This window comes from Rhinopithecus bieti, unplaced genomic scaffold (genome assembly GCF_001698545.2).
Source record: "Rhinopithecus bieti isolate Rb0 unplaced genomic scaffold, ASM169854v2 scaffold_20310, whole genome shotgun sequence".
NCBI lineage: Eukaryota > Metazoa > Chordata > Mammalia > Primates > Cercopithecidae > Rhinopithecus > Rhinopithecus bieti.
In genome coordinates, this window is record NW_016810331.1 from 217223 (window position 1) to 228686 (window position 11464).

The 11464-nt window shown below is 48.2% G+C and overlaps 1 long non-coding RNA gene across 1 annotated transcript in view; it reads right to left on the reverse strand.

Moving 5' to 3' along the window:
• Positions 1 to 2162: 2162 nt before the first annotated feature.
• The window catches only part of LOC108541967 (uncharacterized), a 16590-nt gene continuing 7288 nt past the window's right edge, over positions 2163 to 11464 (reverse strand). Inside the window, exons 2-3 of the long non-coding RNA XR_001889135.1 lie at positions 5084 to 5158; positions 2163 to 4682 (exon numbers count right to left, since the gene is read on the reverse strand). This is a non-coding gene — a long non-coding RNA (uncharacterized LOC108541967). The remainder of the gene's footprint in view (positions 4683 to 5083; positions 5159 to 11464) is intronic.

Sequence of the window (11464 nt, forward strand, 5' to 3'; positions counted from 1 at the left end):
CACTGCCGGGGTCAGACTATACCAGGGCCGTGAACCCTGTAGGATCCTGGCCTTTCTCCTAAGCCTGTGACCAGAAACATGCCCTGCCTGGCTGCTATCTCAGTACCCTAGGGAGCAGAGAAGCTCTCTAAGCCCCTGGCTTCATGCCCTTCAACATGGCCACAGAGAGTGGCAGCCTTGAGACTGGCAGAGCAGGAAAGCCTGCCTACCAGACTGGCTGGGTGAACAGGGCCCTCATCAGAGGCACCCATTCCATCATTCACTTAAGCCTCAAATATTTACCAAGTACCCACTGCGTGCACAGTCACCTGCTCACTGCAGGGACAGAGAGGTGGGGAAGGGCAGACCCTGACTTCAACCTCCCCACAGTGCAAAGAGATGCCCAGAAAATGTTTATACATCCAGATCTGGGATCCAGAGGAGGGAGCAGTCAGCCTTGATGCAGAGCCCTCAGTACAGGGATGATAAACAGGAATCCAGAAGGTTCTGTCTGAGGTTGGTTGATTTGCTGCTCTCATAGAGTCCTACTGTGAGGAAGCTCCTTCTCCCAGTTCTCTAAAAGGTCACTTCAGACCTTTTTGAACTCACAGCATTAATCCTTCTGCCTGAGTTGCAGTTGACGAGCCTGTTCCCAACATGGCAAAGGAGACGCAGCCAGTTTTAAAGGCCAATGCCCCCCAGGAGTCATCCTCATTCGCTAGCCAAAGGTTCCAGCTGCCCTCTGCCAGCCAATGGCTCCCAGGATAATGTCCTCAGCTCCAACTCACTCCCAAAGTCTAGCTCTGTCCCTGCACATACTCCAAAGTACTTCAAGCTCAACTTGCCTCAAACTCAATATCCATCCAGTCCGCAGCCTCTTACACCAAAGATAGGTGCTCATTTATCTGAATTATATAACTTTATTAATGGTGGGGGTGCTCACCCAGCTCTCGGATTCAGAAATCAGGGGATTGTCCTGGAATCCCTCATGCAGTCCTCTGGATGTGGGAAGTAGCTGAATATTTCTCCATTCCCCCTTCTCCTCCTGGCTACCCAAATTCCTGCCACACCACCCTTCACCTGAATTTTGCCATAGCATGACTGTTGATTTCCTGCCTATAATGTGCCCTGTCCTAGTCCACCCTCCATGTTACATCAAGGGTGAGTTCTCTAAACGTGCAAAGCTTGAATTCAACCTGACTTTCCATGAAAAGCAGACAGGACTGTTCAGAATATGCTCCCTCCTCCGTCTACTCTGATGTTCTTCCCCTTCCCCTATGACCCCTGTCCCTGCCTGTAGCTCCAGGAATCTGGAATTGTCCTGGCGGTGGGCACTGCTGACTGCCCACCCTGCACTGCTCTCCTCCTGTCTCCTCATGCCCCATTACCCCCTGCACAGCTCCTGGGAGGAGGGCGACTTGTCTCCCTTCTCTGCATACGGCATCCCCAGGGTAATTGACCTGGGGTGGAGAGACAGGCTGAAGGGAAGATGACTTCCTCTCTGCCTCGTTGGTGTGGCTAAGAGAGCCTGTAGCCTGTTGCCTTTGGCTGCGTGAGACCACTGGGGCCATAGCACTGGGGTGAAGCTGAGGGTAAGGACAGTGAAACACGTGGGGAGAAGGCCGCTGGATCCCTGGTGGAAGCATTTAGATGCTGAATGGCACCTCACCTGGAGGTCGACTTGGACTCGAGTTACACACACTCAGCAAGGGTTGTTGTTACTAACAGCCCAAATTCAATAGATGTTCATGACTCCAATGCCTGTATACACTCTGTTTAGACACAGGGCGAACACATGTCCCACACAGCTGGGGACAGCACCGGTTTATGCCTACCATTTGATTATCATTGGTAAGAGCGTCCCCTTTCCCTCTCCAGTGTTCCAAGTGTGGACAGTAGAGTAGGTGTTCCTTCTGCTGGAATTAGGCTGCACAGGCATCTGCCCGGCACACTCCTACCCAGAAGTCTAGAGCATCGCCTCGCTGAGGAGGCTTACCCAGCCTCTCTCTACACGTCCCTGCTTGCCTGAAGAGAATCCCATACTCCTTTGTAACAACCCCTGTCATGTGGACATGCTGGTACTGCATGCACTAGACTGCACTGAAATGACTTATATTTATTTTTATTAGATTGTGAGCTCAAGGGGAGGAATCACATGGCCACGTGTGCTCATCAGATGATTGTTAAACACATAAATAAATCATTCAAGATATGTCATTTTCATATAGTAGGTAGGGCCCTCTGAGCCACAAGGTGGCCATGTAATAATTTACAGGGGACAGAGCCTGACAGAACCTTGGGCTCCTCCTCCAAGGTCACGGGCACTCACTGACCAGCCAAGAGCTGTCAGTGGAGGTATCTCCTGACCCTCCTCAGCTCACTCAGCAGCCTGCAGGGTCTGCCCTCAGGAACCTGGCACGGTGATCTGGGCTCCCATCTGGCCGGGGAGCCGGCAGCAGGACAACACCGACGATGCCCCTAAGGGCTCCTAGCTGCTTGGCTGAGGATTTTTGTGATGCCTGAGCTGGGTAAGGGCCGTCCCCTACTTCCAGAAGCCAAGAGTCATTGCAACAGACAGGGCCCCCGGTTCCCCAGTTCCCATCTCAAAATGAAATGCCCCTTTGTTCTTAAGCAGACTTCAGGCATCCTAGAACCGAACTCCGTTTGTCATTTCTTTGTTGCTCTTTGTCCTCATGCACAGGCCTGGGGACTAATAGTTTCTCTATTGGAAAGACCTGAGTAAAGGGAGGTTGCATTGCTGTAGGTCTTCATTCTGCGTCTCCAGAAAAGGTTCCATGCTACCATGCGCTGCCTTCCCTCCTGGGCTACCCTGGAAAACTTAGCTTATCAGATAGTTCCACCATCCTAGAACTGAGAGGGCAGAGGGGACCCCAGGAAGAAGATGACTCCTTAACAAAGAATGTGGGCATCTTGACAAGGAGAGTCAGAAAGAGTCCCCAACATCCTCCTAAAGCCAGCACCACCAATGAGAGTGACACAACCATGGGTGCTGAGAAGTGCAGCGTGTGGCCCACGGCAGGGCAGCTCAGTGCCTGGAAAGGCCTCCTGCCCTGCCTGCGCTGTCCATGGCTCCCATACATTTCTGGATTCTGAAGGCCCAGAAAGGCAGGAGCTGGAGATTTTGCAGAGAGCTGTCAGAAGTAAAATACACCCATTAGAATAAACGCCTAGCATCATAACATGTATTCGGGACGTTTTCTAGCATCATCTCTGCACTCCCGCCTGCCATCTCCAGACACAGATAGTCCTGGCCCTCAGCATCATTGAGAACCCACCCACTTCTCAACCTCTGAGTCTTTGCCCATCCATTTCTATCCAGCAAAACCATACAAAAACTTTTAAACCTAGCTGAAATAACTTCTCCTACAAAGCCTGCCTTCTATAAGCTTCCAAAGTGGAAGAAATTGGGATTTATTTCTACTTCTAGAAACATTACCTCCTTGGCTACCGATGTTAGGATCCTAGAGTAACCATGTGAGTGTGTGTATACGCATGTATATGTGTGTGTGCAAGCCCTAGCGACTGTCTGAGATCCCTTGGTGGGACGTACTGTTTTGTCCAGATTCCCAGAAGTTTTTCTGTTTTGTGGTTGATGCTCTGAAATGTTGAATGAGTTGATCACTTGCCTGAGGGCTGGAAGGAGACTGCTGGTTTCAGCAGACGAAATTCAAAATTATGAAAAATCGTCTTTTTTCTCTTCTGGTTTGGCAAATAACTCTAATTCTCTAATGCAGAGTTTTAATTGGAACCTTGATTCTATATTCAGAGGTAATGGGCTTTACTAAAAATGGATTAGAGCAGTTCGTAAATTTTTCCCAAAATGTTAACATGCTACAGGGCCGATAGGGGTTGTTTAGCTTGGCAAAAAGAGTAGCATTAAAGATTAAAATAACAACTTCCTGGATTGCTGTGCAGGCTTCTAACTTGTCCTAGTGTCCTTGGGCCCTGAGTGGACAGTTGTGACATCATCAGTAATGACCATAAATCAGCAAGAATCCCAATCTCTTCATAGTTCTCTTGCAAGAAGTTTGAGGGAACAAACAGGCAGAGTGGGTGTCAAGGAATAATGACCAATAACAGCCAACTTCCTGAGTGCCCATGCCACCCACCTCTCCTGTGAGGGCTGTGCCTCAGTGACCTCCGTAACCTCCTGCCAGCCTGCGAGTGGCTGGGTGCCTTCCCCAGGTCGTGTGGCTGAGAACCTGTGACTGTACTGCATTTGAGAGTCCAGGTCCCTAACCGCTCTGCTGCACCTTCTCAATTAGAAACAACCTGTAGATGTTCCAGATCAGAGAGCTTGGCTGAGACAGAGAGGCATACTCTGAAGTTTCGGATCCCGTGTTCTTCACTCCAGGCCAGGGACCATCGTGCCCCAGACGCAGTGAGGCTGGGCTCTGGAACAGGTCTGGACTAGGTCTGGATCCAGCTTTGTGGAGGGACGGGGTATCTCTGAGCTTGTGGTTCATGCCCTCAATGTGCTGGTGTCTTCATCTGTAGAATGGGGTTGTTATGATGGTTAAAGGAGACACTTCAAGTGCAGGGTTCAGCATGACATCTGTGCTTGTGGCGAGATGGAAAAGGAGGATGGGGAGGAGGAAGAAAGGCAGTCATGGCTGTGGGTGTTGGCGGGGCAGGGGGCAGAGTCTATCTGCCCTCTTGAAATGGCTCCCATTTCTGTGGTCCTAAGAATGTTAAAAAAAAAAAAAAGAAAATAAATATTTGCAGACAGACCCTCAGGAATCTGCTCCCTGTGACTTTCTAGTGGCCCCCTTGTCTTTCAGCACCCCCGGGGCCAGGTGCCCAATTGCTGCTTCTCCTTCACTCTTTGCCTCCCTGCCAGCCCTTGCCATCTCTGGGACTGTGGGCTGACCACTGAGCTGGGTGCCAGCGCTGGTGCTTGGGTGTGTGTGGGGACCCCAGCACCAGCACTGCACAGACAAAGCTGGGCAACAAGTACTCTGTCCCCGCTCCTGCAGCTCCGCTGAGTGTTATACCCCAGCCCAGGTCCATCAGAGGGTGGGACCCTCTGGACCATTCCCTCAAGAGCGACCTGTTGGCTATGGGACATCGGGGCCAGGCCTACCTTTCTGCAGACTCACAGGGATGTTTCCCATAACTGAGAGGGCTTGAGGCTCTTCCACCCGGCAATCTCGTTGACCTGGAAACCAGGGGGAGAGATTTATGGATCTCCAAGTTAATGAAGCTCAAACACCAGCTGCCTGGGCTTCAGTGGAAGGCATGGTCCTTCGTTCAGTTTCTCCATAGCTCTGCCGCTTTCACAGCTAGAGCCAAGGTGACCAAATTCCTCACATAACCACAACACTCATTTATCATGTGTGTTTATAATAATGAACACACTTCAGGGCCATTGACAGAAAGCAGCCTCCTGATGGTTGAGTCTGCCTGGTCACACAGGGCAAAAGCCCATCGGCCAAGCCTCGAGATCTGGGTGAGATGTGACTTATCTTGGGAACGCCTGACTTTGAAAAATATACACAGAGTGACCCATGACAGACCCTTAAGCCCTGTTTGCTAGCCCTCGTGCATTCTCTGCCTCATTAAAAATGTTGTTTAAAATTGCTGAGGGATAATTAAACAGGCCTGTGGTTGATTTATGGAGGACAAACAGAGCTATGAATGCACAGAAATATTGTGTTGTTGGGGAGGCAATTTATGAAGATGAGGCTAACTACTGACCCGAGGTTGGCCACAGAAGTGATGTGTCTTAATGATGCTTCAAGTCCACAGAGGCCCGAAGTGTCCAGGTATTACATGTTGACAGCCTGGCCCACATTTTGAGTTTAGTAGCTTTTCAATCTGAATACCCCGACTCACAAAAGAAATGAAATATTGTGCCATGCCCCTACCCCACACTGTGGGGTAGGCACATGTTTGGAATTTGAAGTGGAAAACAGGGGGACTGACTGTGATATTGACATTGAAATGGCCCTCACTTCTCAGCACCCCGCCTTGCTTGGCAGCGTGGTTGACACTCCCCCAGGTGGTTTTTATGGCAAGTTATGAATCAGAGGGTGTGGGTGCGACTCAGGCATGTCTGGGTCCTCACTCTGGGAGTTCTTTGGAGTGGAATGGGGAAGGACATTGTCATTCTCTCTTTGTGTTGATGCTGTCAGTAAGCAAACAAAACACAGAATGTAGCCGAGGCTGCCTCCATAGAGAACCATCCTAGAAAGCAGAGAACATGAGACTTACGAGCCTATGACCTTCCCGGCCTGGCCAAGCTCCCTGCTAATTGGGGAGCAGCTTCAGTCCGTGCCCGGAGTCCTGATGTGGGCTCTGCATCCTGGCAGCTTCTGGCGCTTTCAGCAGCTGAGCCTGGGGCTAGTGTTTCGGGGCCACAGTCTGAGTCCTGTTCTGTCCAGTCCCTCAGTGGTCAGGGGCCACAGGGACACCTACTTCCAGCCATTTTAAAAGGTTGGGTCTCCACTGTGTCAGAGAAAGGGTCCTTCTACCCTGAGAGCTGTGTCCTGGAAGCCAGCTTGCACCAGGGCCCTCCTGGAAACCTTTGTGCATTTACCCATCACTCCCTTTTGGCTGCCTCTTATCTTCTCAGCTCTGCCCTGAGCATATTTCCATCCCTAACACCTCCTACCCCGTGACCCACACTGGAGCCACATGCAGAGTTCAACACTGGAGCCCTGGGACCCTAGTCATGTGTGCTTGGGTGCGAGGCCAAGCTTCACTTCCTCTGCCTATGTTCTCAGGGTTGTGTACCCTGAGTGCCCCAAATAACTTCCAAGGAAAAAAAGTTAAATTGAGCTCTAGAAGTGACCACAGGTTGCATAGTGTTCATGACACATTTCCCCTGCTGGGTCCTATCTTGAAGGTGCTCCTAACATCATCAGGGTGACTGTGAGAAAATGGCCTGGTCCCAGCTTTCTTTGTTGGCTCAAGTCTACCTACGCTTCTGTTCGCCACGTTAGAAACCCCGCCCTCCTCAGAACCCACACTTCCGCTTCTGTCTTTCTGAATGTCCCTCTGTCCATCTCCAACAACCTCCCCACATGTACCAATTAATGAAACTGCCCTCCCCAGCGTTAGGCTACCACCTTTCCTTCTATCAGAAACTGCCTCAGAATCTGAGTAACTCCTCCAGGCTCTGAACCCAAAGCCATCCCCAAATCACCACCAGAGCTCCCTTTGTTCTAAAGAAGGAAACGTTTCACCAGCCTGGTTTGAGTTACTGTGTGTACTTGGAAATATTTGAAATACTCAAAGTACTCTTTCCTGTAGAATTAAGTTGATTTAAACTGTCCTTGTCTTCAATTTGTCTGAATTGGTAAATTTATTGGATGGGAAAGTTAAAATCAATGACTGTGTTTTATACATCCCCCACAACCAAGAGACCCAAATCTTAAAATAGAGTAAATGGTTACTTTATTCTAGTTAAGTGTCCCCGAGACTTAAGGTAATCACATACTTGAGGTTTTTACATTTGTGTCTTATTTATCAGTAATGCTAACCCAAGAGCCATTAAAAAAGTGGAGCTTATTGTTTAGCTTGGAAGGGAAAGCTCCTCCTGTTCCGCAAATCACCGAGGCAACTCCCGTCCTGTCCACGGTGTCCTGAGCCTTTACAGCCAGGACTGGGAAAAGTCTATTTCCTTTTTACATAAATAGGAATGTCGTACCGCTGTGCATGTGACCCCAGAGACTGGCCTCTGCAGTGTACTCCAATCTGGTAAAAATGTCACTTCTCCCTTTCTCTAAATTAAGGCATGTGGATGATCCGAACAACACAAGAATAAGCTAGAATGTGAAGCAGAGTCAATCTTATCCGTTAATAAAGTCAAGTTGTTGATTCAGAAAGATTGGCCCTGAGAGGATTTCAGGAGCAGAAGTGTCATCAGCGCCGAGGCTTCATTTGTGGTTGTTGCCACAAGGTCTTGGCTGAACCCAGAGGTGGACAAGAATTGGGTATGTCTGAGGGGAAGGATGCAGTGGGGGGTGAAGAGGTATTTATGGGTTTTAAGATTTAAATAAAAAAAAACCACATTGTCATCTGAAAGAAGATAAATAGCAAATTGTTGACGCGACAGGCCCATAGGGACTAATTACTCTTCTGCAGTAATTTAGGAACTTCACCAGTGATTTACATTGACTTAACATGTCAAATGTCAGTTCTGTGTTATGAAATAAAAATACATGTTCTTTTAGTGTAAACAATACAGAAATATTCTCAGATGTCCCAAGTTGTTAGTCATGCAGGAGAGATTCAGTGCCCTGCGATGCATGTCCACGGCTCTGTGCCTGAGGTTACAAAGTGTAACAGGGCAGCCTTATAGTGAAAATCCAGGTAGACACCTTGTTCATCTGGGGGCTGAGGAGCATCCACACCACCCCTTGGAGACACTCATGTTGCACATTCAGAATACAAGAGTGATCATGAATAAATGTTCTTGACACTCCATTCTCCAATCTCCATTCTACTTTGGTTTTGGGGAGGTTGCTGCAGGACATTGATGGGGAGACCACTGGCCAGCTGTACCCCTGGTAGGGTTTGAGCCGATAGCAGGGTGGCAAAGCTTACAGCACTGCACTACATGGTGTGAGCTGCCTTGGTTTCTCATGGGGTATTACCACAGACCAAATACAACGTGTCTGCAAACCAGGCTGAGAAGCTGGTGCACAGCTCACACACTACACATGCTAACTCAATTGAAATAGACTTTCAGCAACAGGTGCACACTGGCACTTATTCTACACCAGGCTCTGTGCAGGGTGAAGAGGGCTAAGGCTCTGTGTTCAGTAGAGCAGGCCCTGTCTTGCTGCTTCTTCTCTGTGGCTTGGCTCAAGGTCTAACAGTTTACAGAAACCCAGTCAATGCTGGTTGGCTTGAAGACAGGATCTCCGCCTACACACTTTTCATAGTTTCAGAGAAAAATCCTATTAATCATCCAAGGTTCAACGAAGAAAAGAGAGGTCACTCTAAGTATTTATAATAGAGGACTCTCATTACCCAGGTGATAGGAAGACTTTGAGGCCAGAGCACAGTGACATTGGAGGGAGCCGCAACCCTTCCTGGGTTGAACTGACTGAGGAGATAAGTGGTGCTATGGGGCCCAGGTACGAGGGTCACCCTTTGGAAGCTGGAGTCTTGGCTTCCCTGGTAAGAGCTGGACCCTCAGGGAAGTCTGCTGGAGATAGTGCTTAGGTGTGGGAAAATGGTAATGGAGAAATACCCTGGCTTCCCCCTTCTTACCCCTCTTTTTAGCACCTCTCTCTAGGGTGAATGCCACCAGAAACCAATTGGCACAGGAGCCAGAAATGACAGTCTAACAGGCTCAATCCTTCCTTCCCTGAAGCCCATCCCCATAATGCAGAGAGGTGAAAGGGCTTGCACTGGCTCTGAGGGCAGACAGGACCAGGATTGGCACGTCTTCCATTGGACAGCATCCCACAGCCTAGGAATAAATTTCCTTTATATATTTCATTCTCAAAATCCCCACAAAGACCCGGTGAACGGTGCATTTTTACCTCATTTTATGTATGAGAAACATAAGACCCAGAAGCTTCTGATAAATGACTATAAACTCCCCAGAGAGTGCCTGGCTCAGCAGTACTCAAGGTGGGTCTGTAACCCCCATTTCCCTCTTACCTTGCTCTATGTAACCCTTGAAAGGCTATTTTTCTTCTAAGGACTTATGGGGAGATCTTTTCACTCATGAAAGTTTTGCATTTTAGATTATTGTTCAAATTGTCTATTTCTCTTTTGATCTCCTGTCTAGTTGTTCTCTCCATGATTCCAAGTGTGACATTGATGTTGCCAACTATTTTTATTGGTCTATTTTTCTCATCATTTATATCAGTCTGCCCCGTGTATTTTGGGGCTCTGTTAAAACATACATTTATAATTGTTATATCTTTTCACGAATTACCTTTTTGTTATTATGAAGTGTCCCTGCTTATCTCTGATAACTGTTTCTGTTTGAAAGCTTATTTTGTCTGATGTCAGTATGACCACTCCAGTGTTCTTACAGTTGTTTGCATGATTATTTCTTTTCTATCCTTTTACTTTCAGCCCATTTATATCTTTGAATCTAAAGTGTATCTCCTGTAGCAAACACATAGTTGGATCTTGTTTTTCTTATCCTGTCTGATAATCTCTGTCTTTTGTGTTGCTTAATCCATTAATATTTAATGTTAATATCCATAGGTTTGGATTTATGTCCGCCATTTTACTTTTTCTTCATGTCTCATGTCTTTTTTTCATCAAATTTGGCATATAAAGCTGCATATTACAAAATTGAGGTTTTGGAATGCAAAATTTAATAGCATAAAGCATTATTTTGCTTTCTTTCTTTTGTGTGTGAATCTCTTCCAAGGTCTGCTGTAGGAGGAACCCGAACACCTCTTCTCCACCTTGCAAGTCCTGCTGAGTTGCTCTGGGAAGGGGTTAGGAAGGGAGGTAGGGATTCACATGCTTCTGGTAGAAGAGATGAGTTGTGAATAGGGAAATTCCCAGTAGCCCCTCAGCCACCATTCCCCCTTACCTGCATCTCTTCAGATCATTCTCTTCAAGTCACTTCAGGTGCATTAAGACATTGTTATCCGAATGGCAAAGAAATTCTCTTAGACCTGCCCATCACTGTTCACTGGAACCAGAGGGCAGTTCTCTGTGGATCACAGTCAGTCTAAAGCACCCTCTCTTAAAGCTACCAACATTGAGGCATCAGCCAAGGCTTCCCCGCCATGGACTTTAGTCCACTCCCTGAAAGCCACAGGCTTGTGGCAAATGATAACAGGGAAGCTGATTTGGCAAAGTGGAAAATATGGTATTATCAAGTGAATAAAGCAAACTATTAAATTCTACTCCTTATTGGGACCACCAGGAACAATTAAGAATGCCTGCGGACGGGAGTGAGGGGTGACATGGGTCACATGCAGTTTTTGTCATAGTTTAGTAGTGATGTGCCTACTGCTTCTCTTTTGTTATACCTCCTTCATTAGTATCATAATTCTTTTTGGTTTTTGATGTAAGAATCAATTAGAAGGGGCAGAACAAGATGGCTGAATAGGAACAGCTCCAGTCTCCAACTCCCGGCGCGAGCGACACAGAAGACCGGTGATTTCTGCATTTTCAACTGAGGTACTGGGGTCATCTCACTGGGGAGTGCCGGACAATCGGTGCTGGTCAGCTGCTGCAGCCCGACCAGCGAAAGCTGAAGCAGGGCAAGGCATTGCCTCACCTGGGAAGTGCAAGGGGGAAGGGAATCCCTTTTCCTAGCCAAGCGAACTGAGACATACAACATCTGGAAAATCGGGTAATTCCCACCCCAATACTGCGCTTTAAGCAAACGGGCACACCAGGAGATTATACCCACACCTGGCCGGGAGGGTCCCACGGCCACGGAGCCGCCCTCATTGCTAGCACAGCAGTCTGAGATCTAACCGCAAGGCAGCAGCAAGGCTGGGGGAGGGGTGCCCACCATTGCTGAGGCTTA